At 35.4% G+C, this 20,091-nt stretch overlaps 1 pseudogene; it reads right to left on the reverse strand.

Moving 5' to 3' along the window:
• Window positions 1–18,184: 18,184 nt before the first annotated feature.
• Window positions 18,185–18,883, reverse strand: LOC149546774 (pentatricopeptide repeat-containing protein At4g33990 pseudogene; annotated as a pseudogene).
• Window positions 18,884–20,091: the final 1,208 nt, after the last annotated feature.

Here is a 20,091-nt window from a genome sequence, read left to right on the forward strand (position 1 = left end):
CCCTTATGTGAACATTAGAGTCGTTTGTGGCATTCATCCAGTGATCTTCAACAACATCCTCATGATGGAATTCCTTTCCTTCCAGACTCTCCACTTTCCAAAAATTGTCAAAATATGGCCTATGAGAGTTGTATTATTCAAGAGGATAGTTCTCCCATTCCCACTCAAAGGATAGAATATCTATTTCCTCTTCACCTGATAAGGTCTAGTGACTAATGGGCCAAAAAGGTCTCTATTGCCTCTTTATATTCTCATAGGTTGACTCAACTTGCCAAGAAATCTCTAATAGTACCAGTTTGTCACTTGGGTACCTTGGGAGCTTCTTAGGATTGATAGAGGCACTAACTACCCACAAATATTTGAATATTTTGAACCAGATGAAATAGGCTCTGAGAGCTATAACTTGTGTTTTGGCTTCATTAGATAACTTCTTCCCATAGTCTCCCTCAATGAATCAAATGATCATAAAGATGAAACACATCATTTATGATTCTGTATTGCTTGCTCTGCTCTAAGATTTTCTTCTTCACCAACTAGGGGTAGACAATATATGGCTAGGCATTAGGATCCTTCATATTGCCTCTCCTATACAAACTAAGATAGTTTGTTGCCCTTGCTGCAAGCATGTATACCATGTAAGAAGTCATATAAAACCTCTTTTTATCCTTCATTGTCCTTAGTTGCTCACACAAGTTCTCACTTAGTGTGGTGGCCCGGTCCAATGGTATCTTTTCCTGCCTGATGGTCACAATAAAGTTGACAATAAAAGTGCTAAGGTGGCTCACTGCAGGTAAGCCCATAACTCTGCTCAGGAGAATAATAGAGTACCTAATGTCCTCCTTCATGTATCCCTAACTCATATCCACTTTTCCCATCATCCTTGCCCAAGGAGGCTTCTCAATGAAGTATGAGGATTGCATGATGTCAATGACCTCTTACTGATGTTCCCTGTACCACCTTTCAGCTATTTCATAAGAAATTTGGATGTACTAGTCTACTCTAGGGAGATGAAAGACCCTCTCAATGTTGTCGGGTTGTAGGTCCAACACCACTTCTCCAGTGACACTCTTGACTATTCTTTCATCAGGAATGAAATGTTGTGACATGGCCATGATTAGCTTAGCTAATTATATCGACACAGGGTGTGATGCTACATTCACCAATTCAAAACAGATCAATGTGGACATTATGGCTATCCTCTTTATTGGCTTGTTGCAAATCCTCAAGAATTCTCCTAGATTTGTGTGCCCAAGGTTGATATCTCTAATTTCTATGTTGTCATCATGAAATCTTGACTTTGAAGGTACACCTTGGAATTTTGAGAGTATAGGCTTGGGTGTTACTACAGATGTGGATGCCATTTGATCACCTATATGTTTCAATAAAAGGAAACACTAAAAAAAAATGATTATTAGCCTAATAAAACATAAAAGCTAAATAATTTTTTAAAAAGTCCCATTTGGGCATTTTTAAATTTTTTTTTTTTTGTTTTATCCCCTTTTTATTTTTAGTTTTTTAAAATTTTTGTGTTATATATCTATATATTTTTAGTTTTTAAAATTTTGTTTAATTTATAATTTTTTAAAGTTTTACACTTAAAAAAAAAAAAAAAAAGGGTGCATGAGTGCATGTGTCGAGTGCAAGATTGCACATGGTAGGAAGTGCCATGGGCTTGGTGCATGTAGCACAAGTTTAGGGTTTGGTGTGCACCAAAGCTAGGTGCGCGTACATGGTGCCAAGTCTAGGCGTGCAACACAAGGCCAAGCTCATGGTGTTGGTTGGGCACACACAATGTCGTGTCGGCACAAGGGCTTGGTGCCCAGTGCCAACTAGGCACACATGGCATTGAGTCAGTGTACACAAGCAGCACCAAAGCAAGGTGTGAGGCTACGTAGTTTAAAAGTATGGTGTATAAGATGGGGTGCCCACGCGGCCATGTAGGGTGTGGTGCCAAAGAAAAACAACATACCCTCAACTCCTACAGTGCCAAGGTCAGGCAAAGAATACAAAAATGAAAAAAAAGATATGTGTTTGGGGTTTATATAAACCTATGCCAGGCTAGTTGCATGGCGCAACTTCCACCCACACACACACATGTGCACGTGATTGAATTTTATTATTATTATTATTATTACTTAAATTTTTCAAAATTTCAATTTTTTTTTTGTGTTTCTTTTCTTTTTTTTTCAAATTTTCTAATGTTTTTGAGTTTTTTCAATATTTCAACGACTCTAAGACTTTAACTCTAACAATTTTCTCTCGACTCTCAAACTGTGAGTCTAGGAGTTTGAAAAAAAAAGGTAGGGTTTCCCCATTCCTAGTGAGGGATGGGGCATGTGTTGTGGTCATCACAACAAATAGCCTCGAAAAAAGGAAGAAATGACCAAGGCATTTCGTCATAAGAAAACCTACCTCCAACATGTGTCAAACACCAACTAAACTTTGGGCACCTCGAGTGTCTTTCATGTGACTTAGCAACCAAAATATCAGAATTCAAAACCTTCAAACTCAGTGTGTCCATTATGTATTCATTCCCTTTTGACGTCCCAGAATGTAGTCTATCAAAGTTTTCTGACAACTTGAAACAATATTCCATTCTTCCCAGCTCATTCATTCAGAATCTCCACGAAGGCTTTTCATCAATCAATTGGTTGAACAGATGAGAGAATTAGTTCAAGGGCTCTTGGTAGGATGCCATGTTCTTTTAATTTTTTGTCCATTTGAATAATTACTCCATGTCATTCAAAATGTTGCTTTTAATGAAGCAATATTTTGAATACAAGATACTTTGTTTTGAGAACATATCTTGTGCTATTTTAGATCTTTAGAATCCTTCAGTCTTAACACCATATTTCTCTTCTTCTTCTTTTTTAGGTATCCTGACTATGCTTAGACTATGTAGTCAGAACATCGATGTCATTTCTTGGATTTGATCTCTTATAAACACTCCTTGCATTCCTCTTTTAGAACTTTTTAGAAACTCTCATGCCAAATAATGATCTAGGCAACCTTTCAAGGAGACCCCACCTGTTTAAACCATTTGAAGTGTGGATCATCTCTCACAATCTTTGACTTCAATTTGATAGCACGTAAAATGATCAAATATTTAAATTTGTAAAGTGTTGAGAACTTGGTGGTCTAGGCTTTCGATTTCCAGACTGAAAGTCCCCTATTTCCATAAGAAATGTTGATTTCTTGTTTGGTATAAGACACACAATCATCCAAATGTTTTGACAAATAAATACCTCTTCCTAAAATTGGAACCAAAGAATGGTTAGTGAAATCTTAAGAGAAAATCTCAAGTACACCTTACCCCCTAGGACTGACACAACTTTGAAAGGAAACACACGACTAATAGAAAACACACAAAATGAAAGCAAACATACTTGTAGAAATAAACATGCTTGCAAGAATGAAAATATAAGCTAAATTTAGAAATAAAATCTAACTAATTTTTTTTTTTTTTTTTGTCTTTAGGGCTTCAAAATAATGCTTCAAGGGAAGAAATTCCCCCTATAAAGAACTGAGCCTAAAAGTGATTTCTCCCTATTCTTTTGCGATTTGATAAGGACTCGTCCACAAGCATTGGAACTTGGTGTGGTTGCCTAACTTTTCTTTCACCTTATCCTAGAGTAGAACAAGGTTGGAAATCCTAAATGATTTAATCGTGGCTCTCTTGTCAAACCATATTTTCACAACAGCCTAATGTTTAGCCATGTGCTCCAATGTAGCTATTCATTTTTCATCCATCTCTAAAAGATTCATCGATTTGATTTGTACTTTGTTAGCATCTTTAGCATACCCACTCATGAAATTCAAAATAGGAATTCTAAGGTTGAGCGGAAATACTGGCTCTTGTCCATAAACAAGTAGGTAGGGAGAAGTTCCTAAAGATTTTTGTCTCTCACTCTATCTATCCATAAGGCATATTTGAGTTGCGTATGCCAATCCCCGGGATTTTCTTTCAACAATCATCTTATTACCATGATCAAGTTCTTGTTTGTAGATGTTGCTACCCCATTTCCTCATGGGTAGTAATTTGAAGAGAACTTGATAATGACTTTATTTTCAAATGCCCACTAGGTCAAGAATGGTGATGCAAAAGTAGACCCGTTATCACATACAAGGGTGAATGGCATTCTGAACCTAGTGACAATACATTCTTCTAAAAAATCTATCACCACCTTAGTAGTGCAATTTCTAAATGTTTCTACTTCCATCCATCATGTGCAATAATCCATAGCTATGAGAATAAATGCATGTCCAATTGATGATGGTGGGTTGATTGGACCAATGAAATCTAGCCCCCACTTTGTGAAGGGGCGTGCATATCTCATACACAAGCTGTAAAGGCATTACTAGATTCCTTTCTCTATTGGAATTGGTTTGACAAATATGGCATGAGTGCACATGCTTGAAAGTGTCTTTGAATATCGAGGGCCAAAAGTAACCCAATCTTAGAATAATGTGGGCTATTGCTTCTGTTAAACCATGTCCTATACCATACTTATCGTGAAAGTGTTCCAAGACTTCTTTTGCTTCCTCATGGACTAAACACTTCAGATAAATCCCTTCATAGTTTCTCTTGTACAACTTGTTTTCATGTAGCATATAAGATTTACACTTCATTTAAAGTCCCTTGCATTGTGAACTATTCATCCAATTGGGACATCAGTCTTGTAGAAGATAATAAAAAATGTCTTGATACTGACAGATCTTGATACCAACATCTGTCACTACACCTTGATTAATGTCAACTTGTGATACAACCATCTTCTTCTGATCATCCTTATTCATTTCATCATCAAACTTGAATTCCTTTTCATTTCCATCTTGGTTATTAGCTATTATTTTTGACAACCCTTGACCTCTAACTAATCTCATAGATTGAATTTTGATATTGAATTCCTAAAGTATGGCCATCCACTTTCCTCTCCTTTCATTGAGTTCATTGTGCATCAAAATCATTTTTATTATTGGATCAGGTACAATTGCATACATCTTACTTCTCAGTATGTAATGATGGAACTTCTTTACTTCCTTGATTAATGCAAAGGATTTTTTATCAAGGTTTGAATAATTCAACTCTACATTCTTCAAAGGATAACTCATAAAAGAAATTGCTCTTTCATCTTCCTTTTCCCTTTTCTATGTCAGGATCCTTGTACAAGAGTGTTTAGAAGAAAATGAATAGATCTTGAAAGGAAAATTGTAATTAGGACTCACCAAAACTACAACCATTGAAATAACAATGTTGATATCTTCAAATGAATTCTTTATCTCTGGAACCCACTCTGTCTTAGCCCCCTTTTTGAGTAAGTCATTAAGGGGATGAACTATCTCTACAAATCCACTTATGAATTTTTGCACAAAGTTTATCTTTCCAAAGAAAGACTTCAGTTCCTTCCCATTGTGTGGAGGTGCTAATTTCAAAATAGATTTGACTCTATTTGGATCAATGGAGATTTTGGCTTCAGAAATAACATGTCCTAGGACCTTTCCTTTAGTAATGCCAAATGAAAATTTCTTGGGATTGAGAGATATGCTATATTTATGACATGTATTGAATACTTGTCTCAAATTAGGAATTTCAGTAGCTTGATCTTTTGAAAAGATAGTTAAGTCATCCATGTAGATGATTATACATCTATTAATCAATCCTTTGAAAGCTTCATCCATCGCTCATTGAAATGTACCTCTTGCGCTAATCAATCCAAAGGGAATTCTTTTGTAGGAAAAAGTTACCCATTTTGTTGTGAAGGTTGTCTTTAACCTATCTTCTTCATCAACCATTACTTGATTATATCCTGAATATCTGTCTAGGAAAGACATCATTTTTAAACCATTCACAATTTGTAGAAACTCATCAAGTGAGGTTAGAGGATAATTGTCCTTTTTAAATGCTAGATTCAAGTTACGAAAGTCAACACAAAGACAAATCTCTCTAGTCCTTTTCTACATAGGAACCAAATTGGCCACCCATGTGGAATAGTAAATAGGAAATATGATCTTAGCATCTATCAAGTTAAAATCTACTCTCAGGCTTAGTCCTTGAGTCGATGAATCTCCTCATGTAATGTTTGCATTAACTTGATAGATCTTCAATGTAGTTTAGTTGATGCATCACTAATCTATATCTTGTGAACATAAAATAGAGGAATGATCCCTAGCTTATTTCTTAGATACAAAAATGCATCCTTAGGTAAAGGCTTGGTAAATATGTCAGCAACTTGCTACATTGTGTTGAAATATTCCAATCTTACCTCTTTATCTTGAACTAATTCTCTCAAAAAATGATACTTGATTGCAATGTGTTTTTTCTTAGTGTGCATCACTAGATTCTTGGAGATATTGATTGCACTTGTGTCATCACAATAGATAACCACATGATCCTTGATTTCTTTTTTCATTCTTGACAAAAGTTGCTTGATCCATACTATGTTGGAACAATTAACTATTGCAGAGGCATATTTTGCCCTTGCTATAGACTAAGACAAGAAATTATGCTCTTTTCTTGTTCATGATATTAATCTCTTTCCAAAAAGTAATTATCCTCCACGAGTGCTTTTTTTTTCATCAATACTTCCAGCCCAATCTACATTATTAAAGGATTTTAACTCAAATTTTCCTCCTTTCTTGTACCATAGACCATAGTCTTATGTTCCTTTTAGATACCTCATGATTATTTTGACTTCCATAATATGATTTTCTCTAGAATTTGCAAAAAAACTTCCAACTATACCAACTACTAATGCTATATCAGGCATTGTATGAACAACGAACTGCAATTTTCTAATCATAGATCTGTATGAAGTCTAATTTACCTCTTTTGAATCATCATTCCTGGATCATTTATGTCTAGTGGACATAGGTATAATAATTGATTTGTAATCATTCATTCCAAAGGTTCTCAATATCTCCTTGATATATTTAGACTACGTAAGGTAGATATCATCCTTCATTTGATGAACCTACAAACCAACAAAGAATTTTATCTCTCCAGACATTGACATTTCAAATTCTTTCCTTATTTATTCAGAGAATGATTTTCATAAGTCATCATGTCCTACAGATAATATATATCATCCACAAATATTTTTGCTAATAGTATTTTATTATATGGCCCTTCTTTAATATATAGAATACTATTTTCATTGGTTCTATGAAAACCAATCTTTATCAGATATCCATGTAGCCTCGCATACCATGCTCTAGGAACTTGTTTCAAACCATACAAATCTTTGCATAACTTGCAAAACATGTCTCTTTTATTTGAATCAATGAAACCTTTAGGCTAATCAATTTAAACTTCTTCCTTTAGAATTCCATTCAAGAAAGCTAATTTTACATACTTTTGATGCACTTTTAATTCTTTAAATACAACATATGCAAGCACTATTATGACTCCTTCAAGTCTAGCAAGGGAGAAAATGTTTCTCCATGGTCTATTCCTTCATTTTGAGCATAACCTTTACACACTAGCCTTGCCTTATTTCTTGATACTTCCCCATATTCATTCAATTTATTTCTAAATACCCACTTAGTACCAATTACATTTTTTTCCTTGCATCTAGGAACAAGAGTCTAGGTGTTGTTCCTTTCAATTTTCTCCAGTTCTTCATTCATTGCCTCTATCCAACTTTCATTATTCAATGCATTTTTAGTAGCTTTGTTCAAATTCAGTAGGAAAGCATGTAAATTCAATAAGAAAACATGTACCTTTTAGTTTATTCCTTGCCATTATGCCTCTTGTTTGATCTCCAATTATTTTCTCAGGTGCATGATGCCTTCTAAGTACATGCATCTTCCTTCTAGATTCTAGATTAGATTCACTTGGTTCACCATGCTCAAAGGTTCTAGTTTCCCATAGTCTGTGACTTGGGTTCCTCCATATGAGACTTAGTTCCTACTATCTTCAACTCAAGATGCTCTGGTTGTAACTTAGGTTTCTTTGACTACAACTTGGGTTGCATATTATGTTGGGGTGGAGCAATATTTTGTTGGCCAATCACATTTTTTGTACCTTTGGTAAAGTATCAGGCTCAAAGTAAACAAAGTTTCTATAGTCTTCAAATTTCTTGTTGCTTTATTCTTCACTCTTTTATGCAAAGTCATCAATTTTTAAATGTACACTTTCTATAACCTTGTGAGTGGAAAGATTTAAAAATTTATATGTTTTTCTCTTGTTGGAGTACCTTAGGAATATGCCTTCACCACTTTTTACATTAAAATTTCTTTCCTTATCTCTTTCAAGATATAACATTTTCTTCCAAATACTTTGAAATAACTGACATTAGCTTTGTAGCCATACCATAACACATAAGGAGTTTGATTTGTACCTTTCTTTAGTTGAGCTTGGTTCAATGTATGAACTACTATGCTAATTTCTTCTTTCTAATATTTGGACTAAAATGAAATATTTGTCTCCACTATAGCTTTCAATACCTATTGGTCTACAAATATCTATATGAACTAGTTCCAAGACTTCTTCGGTATTTTAATTCTTACTTTTGAAGCTAGTCTTACCCATATTTCCAATATGACATTTATTTGCATATGGAAATTTCAAGTTTCTTTAGAGTTGAAATACCTCTCACTCTTCTATTCTTACTTATAGTAAATATATTATCAAAGTTTACATGACACATTATTGTATACCATAGCCAACTTTCCTCTACTTGTGCCAAAAAGCAAGGACTTTCAGTGAGATCTAGATAAAATAGATTACATTTTTTTTAATTTCTAGTTCCAACTAGGTTTTGCTTTTTATCTAGTAACCTAGCCTTCCCATTCATGAATTCTACCTTGTATCTAATTTTGTTCAATTGTGCCACAATTAGAAGATTGTGTCCCAGTCCTTTAACCCAATTATTATTGTCACATTTGAGTTCATCAGTGAGTTACATTAGTTAAAGCAATGCATCCTTTTCCCTTAACATAACATGGTTCATTGTTTCCAAATTTAATGCTTCTACCATCATAGTACTCCAAGTGTTCAAACTAATATTTATCACCAATCATCTGATGAGAACAACCAATATCTTTAATCCATGTGTCATTTTTGCTAACATGAGAAATAAGTGCCATCTTTTCATTATCCTTATCATCCGAATCATATTTAATAGAAATATACACCATTTCATCGTCACTGTCTCTCTTAGAATTTTTAGCTATATAACATGATTTCTTACCTTTGTCTTTGTAGTCTTTGTAGCTCTTAAAATATTTCTTTCCTTTGTACTTCTTGAATTTTCTTTCATCTTTGTTTGAATATCTTGTTGCATTGTGACCAAATTCTTCACAAGAAAAGCAAATCAATAGAATTTTACCTTCATATTTACCTTTTCCTTTTGGTAACCTTCTTGCAAGTAGGGCTTCAATAGCTTCAAGATCATCATCCAATTCTTCTTCTTCTTCACTATTAGACTATTTACCTTTTGAGTTTCCTTTCCTTTTGTCAAGAATTATCTTTATTTTGAATGATGATTCTATGTTGTGAGATCTAAGAATATAGTTATCAAAGTTATCCAACTCAAAAGTTGTCAATATTCCCACTAGTGCATCGAAAGTTATATCATTTTGGGGATCACATCTCATCTGTTGAATAGCTGAAACTCTAATTACATAGTTAGGAAGAAGAGTTCTTAATACCTTTTCAACTACCGTCACATCATCTATTGTTCCTCTTACAACTCTGATTGAACTAACATTTGCTTTCATTCTTTCACTGTATTTAGTACTATTTTCATCTTCTCTCATCTTCATCTGATCAAACTGGCCTCTTAGACTCTCTATTTTGGATCTTTTCAAATTGCCATTTCCTCCATAGATCTTCTCTAATTTGGTCCACATTTCATGAGTAGTAGGACAATATTTGACTTCATCAGATTTGGAATAATTGAGAGAGGATGCAATGTCAATCATCATTGTATTGTGATTCTTTTTGTCTACAATATGATCCATAGTCAAAGTATTAGGAGGTGCCACATACTGATTCTCCAAGAAGTGTAGACCTATGTCAACAATGGCTCCCAAATGTAGCTTCATGAGTTCCTGCCATGCTTTGAAGTTTTCACTATTCAACTTAGGAATCTTTCTTCTGTAAGACATCCTAATCTTTAGCTTAAGTCCTTTAAACCTTGTTTGCAAGAACCAATAGCTTTGATACCAATTCTTGGAAATATAAGAGTAATTGATAGAGGAGGGATGAATTAGTCACCACTAAAATAATTCCAAATCCCTTAGATGTCAATACAAACTTCTTATTAATTAAAATCCTTGTACAACTCGGTTAGAATTGGATATATAGTATAACTCAGATAAAAAAAATTCTTGAGATATTAATGTGTATTTCCTTAAGTAACTTAGTTGCATAAAGATAAAGTAGTGAGGAAATAACATGAACACAAGAGACACTAAGATTTAACATGGAAACCTAATGCAGAGGTAAGGGTGGTGGGAGTCAAAACTAAGTTAATCCCACTTATACCTATTAGGGAAATACAAGGTTCCCCAAACCTTCTATAAGGAAAAATGGTACTCAAACAAATCCAAGGCTTCCTAAATTATTAGGATGGCTTTCTTAGGACAAAAAAAGGTGGATTCAAAAGGTTTTAACAACTTATTGGTCCTCAAGCAACATCCAACACCTAAAACTCTCAAATTGTCCTAGAGATCTAATTAATTTCCTATTAGCCCTCCAATGATACAAAAGTGATTTTCCTCTAAAAATTTCCAAAAGAATTCCCAAAAAAATGATGTATTCAGATACCCATTCAGCCATACTACAACATATTAGAAGGATTCCATGTGTTCCTTTCGAGCATATCCTACTAGCTTAAAGAATAAATTTGACAACTGAGTGTCAATACACTTAACCAAGGTCAAGAATAGGTGCTGAGTGCAATAGATGTAGAGTGATCTTTAGGTGCCGAGTAAAGTGTAGGTGCCGAGTAAAGTGTAAATGCCGAGTGAAGATCAGGTGCCGAGTAAAGTTTAGATGCTGAGTAACACAATTTTGTGTAAGTGCCGAGTAACTCAGTAGAACAGCATGTGCCGAGCAACAGAAATATTTCAGGAGCCGACTAATCCAGGATATCAGCATAAGAGTTTGGAATCACACAAACTATGATGAAAACAGTCTTTACAGCCAACATAAGAAAATCTCAAAGGATTTAATGATCAGATCGAATCTTTTATATTTCCTATGTAATTTGCATGCAGCCAATAAGAAAAATGATAAAGGCATGCAACCAATCAGAAAAATATAAGTATTAAGCAGAAATGAAGATTGAATATGGATTGTAGATCCAGACCTAACCCTAAATCCTCTAATGTCTTCATAAGGAAGACGATATCTCATAGAGAAGATATGATAGAGAAGGAGATGATGAAGATGATGATATAGAGGAGAAGATATAGAGTGGTTGATATACTATTTTCAGAAGTGAAATATATCAGATCACAAAGGATCAAGATCAGACGAAATAGAACAGAGCCAGCATTCAGCAATCAAGGATTGTAAACTATCAGGTTCATTTTACCTAATACTTTCTAGCCATTGTATTAGCATGGAAATCCTATGGTGATAGGTTAGCTTAATAGCTATTTCATTGATCCTAGAGATAGGTGATTAAATCCTTTAAAAGGGTGACACTTCATGTTAAGTGTTTGTAAATCCTCTAACCAGGTCACTATTGACACAGTGTAAAGCCTTTAACAGGGCAAACCATCAGAAGTGGTTAAACAATATTACTGTAGTAATTTTTGTGGGTATCATCCCCACCCCAGTTTTACCTTCTTATTCCTGGAGGGTTTTTGGGTTACCAATTTCAGGTGTTATGTGTTATTGATGCATGTGTTAGTTTCATGTTTACTTAATGTATTTACATGCATGCAATTTATTTCCACATAGAAGTTTTATAGGACAAATTTTAGTACTTCTGATTCACCCCCCTCCCCCCCCCCCCCCCTCTCATAAGTACTCTTTCCACATTTGAATATTCCAACAATTGGTATTAGAGCGTTACCAGGTTCTCATAAGGAAAAGTTTAACAGCTTGGAGGAAAAGATCTAGAGATGGAAGCTTTCAAACTTGGAAAGATCATTGAAAATCAGGTGATAGATGTGCAACTTGCTCTGCATAGCTTGGAGGAATTTAGAATCAATTTGAGAAACTCATTAAAAAAAAGGAAAGATCTGGCCATAGCTGAGAATGATATACACTACAATAAATTGATACCACCAACATATTTTTCAATGGAGATACCAAAGAGTTTGATGCAACAATAGCAGAACTGATGGAGAAAAACAAAATTCAAGTAGAAGAGATTAGATCTCTCAAGATGGAACATGAATCATAGGCCATAATGATATGTGAAATTACAGAACAAAAGAAAAGAGCAGTTGATGATAAGGTCATGATGGAAAATGACAAAAGGAATCTTGCAAACAGACTTGAAGAAAAATGTACTGGACTGACAAGGATCTCAAACATGCAGATGGATACACTTGCTCAAATGATGAACCTTCATCATGAACTCAATGTGAAGGACATTGAGATCTCTACTCTAAAGATGCAGAATGAACAAATGCAGAATGAATTGAACAAAGAAAAAGAGGTAGCAAAAAATCTCAACAAGTCAAGTGAAGCCATCAAGTATTTTGAACAGTTGCTAAAAACTCCAAGATCTGCCCATGATACATCAGGACTTGGTTACAATAGCACTGAAGTTGGAGAATCATCAAAAAGTGCTGAACAAAGAAGTGACAAAGGTAAGAATACTAAACCCACTTGTCATTACTATAATAAGAAGGGACATACGGCTAATGTGTGCAGGAGCAGAAGATTCAATCAACCAAACACACCCAAGAGTAAGAGTTTGTGTCACAAGTGCAACATGCAAGGACACATGACACAAGATTGCAGATCCAATTTCATAAGGACTCAGAGATTTGATGGACATTGTTATAATTGCAATAAGTATGGACATAGGGAATTTGAATGCAGATCAAAACCTATGTGGACATCAAATCAACCAGCAAAAACAGAAGGAAAAGAAAGTCATCATCATTGGGATTACAATACCAGGTACAGTTGTCATTATTGTCAAGAATATGGACATACACCACAGAACTGCATAAGAACACATTTCAGAGGGAACTACAAAATATGGTTGAACCAAACCACATGTTTCAGTTGTCTGAAAACTAGTCATATCAACAAAAACTGTCCTACAAGATCAAAGGCACCCAAGTCTAAAGAGAATATAGGAAAAGAAAAGATTGATATTGAAAAGATAAGGGGGAAAATGAACAAGACTTTGAAAAAGAGAGATGAGTGCAATACATCAAGTAAAGGGATCACTTCACCCAATGGGTCAAGTGATCACACTTCATCAAACTAAGCATGAGAAGTGTATGGGACTAATATACAAAGTTATATCAGACATCAATCCCAAGACAAAGAAGCAATTCAAAGTATAAATCTACATGAAACAATATGTCAAGACAAAAACTAAATGTTGATGCCGAGCTACCTTTGGATATCGAGTCAAAACTCAAAACAGATGCCGAGATCCCAATAGCGATCGAGCTGATAACCGATGCCGAGTTGAAAAACTCCAATGGAAGCTGAGTAGAAAGGAAATTTAGTAGACACCGAGTTAGGTTGAAATTTCTTCAAAAGCTGAGTTGGTAGTTGAGCATTTAATGCGATGAAATCAGGGTATGTTATTGCGATTTCAATCAATTTTTTGCATTGCGATCAAGAAGCAAAGCCAAAAAAGGAGCAGAGAAGATCAAGAAAAGTTTAGAAGCAATTTGTGAAAGATTCCAACAACGATCTCGTCGATTCAAGGTATTTCTCTTAAGTGCCGAGCTACGTAGGTCTGACAAACTTGTTTGAATTATAAAACCCTCGTTTGGAAAACAATGGCATCAGGGTTAGGAACCACCAAGGGTTTAGAAAGCCATGAAGTTTAGTTGGTCAGCAACGAAGTAAAACAACCTGAATTTAAGCCCATACCTAAAGTAGCATACAAGAATGATCCTGCAGGTGCATTATCAGTTATTCCAGATAAAGTTGTTATGGTAGAAGATGTTCGCAGATGCTACAATTATAAAATTGGTGTCATAGGAGACTTAAAAATTCATAATGCATATGATAAATTATGTGAAACCAAAGTACTGAAAAATGAGTTTTCCATTGTAGAAAGAAAAGGATTAACCAAAACCCTAGAATTTCCGACTGTCTTCAAAATAGAATGGGTACAGATAGTTTTGAGTCGAATACATAATGGAGCTTTTTGGTTAGAGTCAGGGCCAGTAAAATTCACCAAGAAAATCATTCATAGGGTTACTGGTATTCCAACCCTAGATCGGCCAAAGACCCTGCGAAGTGACAAAAGGGAAGTAATTGAGAGAAATATAGGTGCAAAATGGAACAATAGAGGGATGACTATCGACAGAGTCACTGATCCTCTACTAGACTTTGCTGTAAGAATTATTTCACACAAATTCTATCAATCAAGCAGATTAAATAGTGTACCTTTTATAGCAGTTGATGTTGCATACAAGATAATAAAAAGGGATCACACTTATGATCTGGCAGAGCTCATGTTTCAACAGATTAATGAAAATCTAGGAGCTATAAGGAAGAGCAAAGGAGCTCAATGTAAATTTGGATCAGTTTTGATATGTATGTTTTTCTATCTCATGAAAGAATTTCCTTCTATAGGGAAAGTTAAATGGAATCCAAACAAAACAATTGTTGAACAAATTAATGGATACATTGAACAAATGGGTGAAAATTTTGATGCCCAAATGACTGGTTATTTTGAGGACTTCAAAAATTCCATGAAACAAAGAATGAAAATTTCAGTTTCAATGACTGAGAAATATGAAAAAGATATTTGTTTTCTTGTAGATATAGATTATACTTATGTGCAAGAAGTTATACCTAGAATAAGATGGCTTAGGACACTAGGATATGAACTTGATGTTGATCAAGCCTCTGCAGCAATAACAACCTTACTTGCAGAAGAAGTAGACAAAAATGCAAAAATCTTTGGAACTTATTGTTGGTGTTTGAAAACGTTACCCATTTCCAATTACCCTGATGAGAACAAAATGCATCTAGGGGTAGCTAACTCCCATTATCAACACATCCATTCAGACACCAGGCCAACTATAAGGCATGACCCTTCTTCTACTTCAGGCTCTGCAAAACCTAGGCGGGTAGACCTGTAGATTCTTTATATGGTACCAGTTGTCAAAGCATACACTAAATCTAATATGAAGCAGATAAAACCCTTATTTCTCCTGATAACTTATGAGATAAAATATATCTACAATAGCTAGATGCAAAACAATGAAATTCATAAGCTGAGTGAGGGCATTCTGTTTATAGCTCTTCAACATGAAAGGGAAATTCATTTGATTAAAGATGTTGATTCAACAAAACCTCAAAAATACAACAGTATAACTAGTGATCCTATAAATGATCAGTGCCTAATCCATTGGGCAATTCCATGAATTCAAAACATACATCTATGACATCAGGATGTATCTCATATACCCAGACATCGGATCTATCCAACCACCTTGTGATTCAGACATCAATGTTCATTCAGGTCTCATTCTCACAAAATATCCTTCTCAAACAACCAGTAACCTTGTTTAAACATATCGAGCATTTACTTGGCCCTTTGGTCCAACAACAAGATACATTAAACATACAACCTAAAAGGGATGCAAATGGGTCTCAAATCTTTGTTCCAAAACCACATAAGACTTACAGATTGTTGAGACAGGAGACAAGAACCAGAAAAAAACTAGTGAGATTGTTGCTCATATGTATTCATTTCCTTGAAACTATAGATTCAGATGCATAAGATTGAAACATGAAACAACCTAATATCTCAGAACTATCTATATTATCTCTACAATGCTGTTCACATGAGAGTTCTGCTGAAGAAAATGGTGTCACAATCATGGAAACATGTCAAAATACTGGAACCAATGGTCTCACAATGCAAAAACTAGGATCCCAAATGGTATCACAGCAATGAACTTTTTCTTCCTAGAAACTGGAACCAACTGGTTTCTCAGTGACAAAAACTGGAACCAATACAAATGAAAAAAGAAAGAAAGATATAGCAAGAAATGAATTCCTAGATCTGATATGCAATTGCCAGGTGTCCACTTGAAATCTAATCCTCTGTAACTGAAAAACCTTTTTCTTCTTTCATCCCTTCTGATCTGATTTTGTTTCATCATTAATCTGTAACAAACTTGCAAAATATCCTTGCCTAATGATGAAAACCCTTTACTTGCCAAAATATCTGATTGCCCCATGAAAAAGCCAGTGAAAATGAGTTTTTACTGAGTAAATCAGAACAAATTCAACCCTAACTACATTTCCATTGCTTTCTACTAATATCCAGGTCATTATCTTGACAAAAAACAAATCTAAACTTCCTGGTATGAATATGGTGGCACTTTAGGTACCTGATAGAAAACCTTGTGTAGCTCAAATTGACTGATACCTGTACAAAAACTGACTCCATAATTGGAAAGTTCATCTTCTCCCAATTTTGGCGATATATAACATCACCTATCTGGCCTCTCGAAAACCTCCAGAATCTTATTTCAAAAAATAGTCCTCTGCTAGAAGGTTCATGCTTGCAACTTTGATTTTTTTATAAAATTAAAAAAAAATCTAAAGTATAAACTTTAGAAAATGTCCCATTTGATTTTCAAACTTGACATGGGCATTTTCAACAAAAATAATAATAAAATATTATTATTTTAAACTTCTCAATATTTCCCTCACCCTTTTAATCTGTGGTCAACCTAAAGTTTGACTGAGTGACACGTGTCACTTATTGATTTGCTCCTTCAATGCATAGTCATTTCCTAGTCATTCATGCCACGTCATCGTCGCTACCTCGCTATATTAAACCTCATGCATCTTCTGCTTGGCGAGTTAACGAGAACCGTCGAATCTGCCACGTGGCGCAATCTAGTGCGCTCTTGAGTTTTTTATGCCACATCATCATCTACCTTGGAACTCGCTGCCACATGTCACATGTTGATTCACTGATGGCACTATAAATGGGATCAACGTAGCATTTTGACTCTCACTAGATTTTGCAAATTTTTCGGCTAGTCGCTACCTTGCTAGTCGAAATTTCTCGCCACTTTCCGGTGGCGAGGTAGCGAGTCGCCGGATTTTAGAACTTTTTGGCAACTTACCTCCTGCTGACGTCATCAAGTTTTATATGATGGTTTGTTCAAAATTTTTGCATTATTACCCTCAGCCGATGTCATCTTTCTTCATGCATTTTGGGTCGAGCCCACCATACGACTTGGCCTTCACAAAAGGTTGTCTTCTTTAAGACATTATGAACTACGCTTAGATTTGTGTTTAAAGGTATAAAAAACTTCTCCCATGACCCATGTGGGATAAACATGCCTTCTTTGTTTGTTCACGTGGCTACGGTGGTTGCTTTGTTGAGTAACTTATTCCTGATGCCGTGTATCTTTATTTCAAGTCGATGCTCTTCCCTTATCTAAGCCACTTCTTCTATCTACCTACATGGTCTAGATCTCTATGAAGTCAACAGCATGGTCTAGATCTCCAAGAACTTAAAATTTTGTTTTCTTCTACGAACTAGAAATGAAACGCAGTCCCTTCTCAAACAAATTTGCTAGATCTTTCTTCACTCAGGATCTCAAAACATCTTCACAAGGGCATTATTTTTTGTTTCAAATAGTGCAATTTGTACACATCTCTCATAGCAATTTTTCGTGAACAATCTTGGATGTAAACTTCTTTGCATGTCCTGGTAAACCCATACTCGGAGGTTTTTGATGACTTAATTGTTTTCCCAGAGGGCGTGCTTGAAAATCTAAATGCAATCACCAACTTGGCCCAATGGTGGCAGAAAAATAATTCATTTTCCTATGCAGAGGAAAATGCCTTGGTGCCTTAAACTGCCAATATAGATTGCCCACACTTTGCGTGGATCTCCAATGTCTATGGGTGTGCTATGTTTCCCACACAAAAAGCATGTACTAGTTTATCGATTTCAATCCAACTACATCTGGGCATCTTTTTGATTCCTTTATCTTTTATCAAATTTCTTAACAGAAAAACATAAATCGTGGCATCTGTAGGGTTCTACTCAAAAAGATGAGTTGCTGCAAATACTCCTAATCCTAGATTTCCATGTGGTCTACATGCACCAAGCAAACACATCCACACAACTGTCATAGGCTTTATTGGCATTTTTATGATATAGCTTAGAGTTTCCTTAAGATAGCCAGCACGGCTAAGAAGGTCGATCATGCAAACGTAGTGATCAGTTGTAGGTACAATGCAATAAGAATCACATATGCCATTGAAGTATTTGCAGCCCTCATCCACCAGACCTGCATGGCTGCATGCTAATAAAACACAAGCGTGGCTTAAATGATCAGGATATGTTCCAAAGTGCTTCATTAGTTCAAAAGCATTCCATGAGATCACATTTCTTTGAGGCATTTTGTCAAATACTTCACGTGCCTTGTGCATGCTTCCACATTTTGCAACTGCATCTGCAACATCCAACAATAGTCCGCATTCAAGTATGCTTTGGTGGATGTCAATACCATGTTGTAAGGCTCCCATTTTGGCACAGGCTGGAAGGATGCTCAAAAATGTTGTGGAATCTAGTTTCATACCTTCCGATAGCATTTTCTTGAAATTTTGTAATGCCTTATCAACAAGACCATTTTGGGCATATCCTACAATCATTGCAGTCCATGAACCTACATCTCTTTGAAGCATTTTGCGAAACAGTTCATTTGCCTTGTGTAAGATTCCACATTTTGCATACATGTTTACTTCAAGGATTTCTAGGACACAACACAATGGTACAATCCATTTAGGCTAGCCAATCACAGGATCAAAGTTATAACATGCCAAATAGGGGTACGGATCAATCTGGATACCTTAGCCGTAACAAAACAATGCAAACTGAGTTTTTGATCATGTTAGCAAACTGATCAAATGGATTCAACATGATCTCAAAATTGGAACATATGAAGTGTCTTACCCTTAGAACACAATGAAAAAAGAATTTTTTCATTTGGGTCAACTGGGTCAAAGATATTATTGGTCGAACAGGGCTTCCCAGAATTGTGAACTAGTTAAATGCACAAAACAATAAATGACCAACTTTGCAGGGTGCAAAACCTAGTCAAACGGATTCGAAATGACTTGAAAATTGAAACATAGGTTCTATATTATGGACACTAAACATACCCAAAGGGACTAGTCATGACATAGTCCTAGGTAAAAGATATTTAGATGCAAACTGGGCCTCTGATCGCTATTTGACACTTGGGTAAAATTGCAAATTTTGACACTAGCTCAAAATGGGACTTCACAGAATGATTCGGGATGGAAAAATAACATTGTGGATCATATGCATATGTCAAATGAAATGTGTTAAGCCACTCAAACACCATCTAGGCCTTAAGCTACCAACTGACCACATGCATAAAAGGCACTTTAGGACATGATTTTCCAAAATTTTCAAAATGTGACTAAAAATGAAGCATGCAATTTTCAGTCCCAACACTTATGATGTTGTCAAATCAAAGATAATAACAGAGTTGAAGACTGCTTCAGCAGTAAAGAAGAAAGAGAAAATGGTAAGACAAATCAAAAGAAAGTTTGGTATAGAAGAAGAAGGGACAACAGAAGAAGAAGGAGATGACATTGAAAAAGAAGAAGAAGTCATTGAAGAAGAAGAAGAGAAACTTCAGGATCATACTCAAGGGTCAGAAAGTGCTGAGGTTGAAGTAGCCAAGGAAGCACCAGTCAAGGAAAAGACCACAACTCCATCTGCTCCTAAATCCAAGGGGAGGAAAGTAGCTGCCCCAGCACCAAAAAGACCAACCACAAGGGCCACAACTCAAAAAGAAAAAGAAGAGGCTAAAGGGAAGAAGAAAGACTCAAAGAAGACTGTTGCTGAGTCAAAGAAGAGGAAGTTCATTCCCCAGCCTGAAATAGATGAGGAGGAAACAAATTCAGAAGATAAC

Source organism: Cupressus sempervirens, chromosome 7 (assembly GCF_028749045.1).
Source record: "Cupressus sempervirens isolate cs-2001-9-10 chromosome 7, ASM2874904v1, whole genome shotgun sequence".
Lineage (NCBI taxonomy): Eukaryota > Viridiplantae > Streptophyta > Pinopsida > Cupressales > Cupressaceae > Cupressus > Cupressus sempervirens.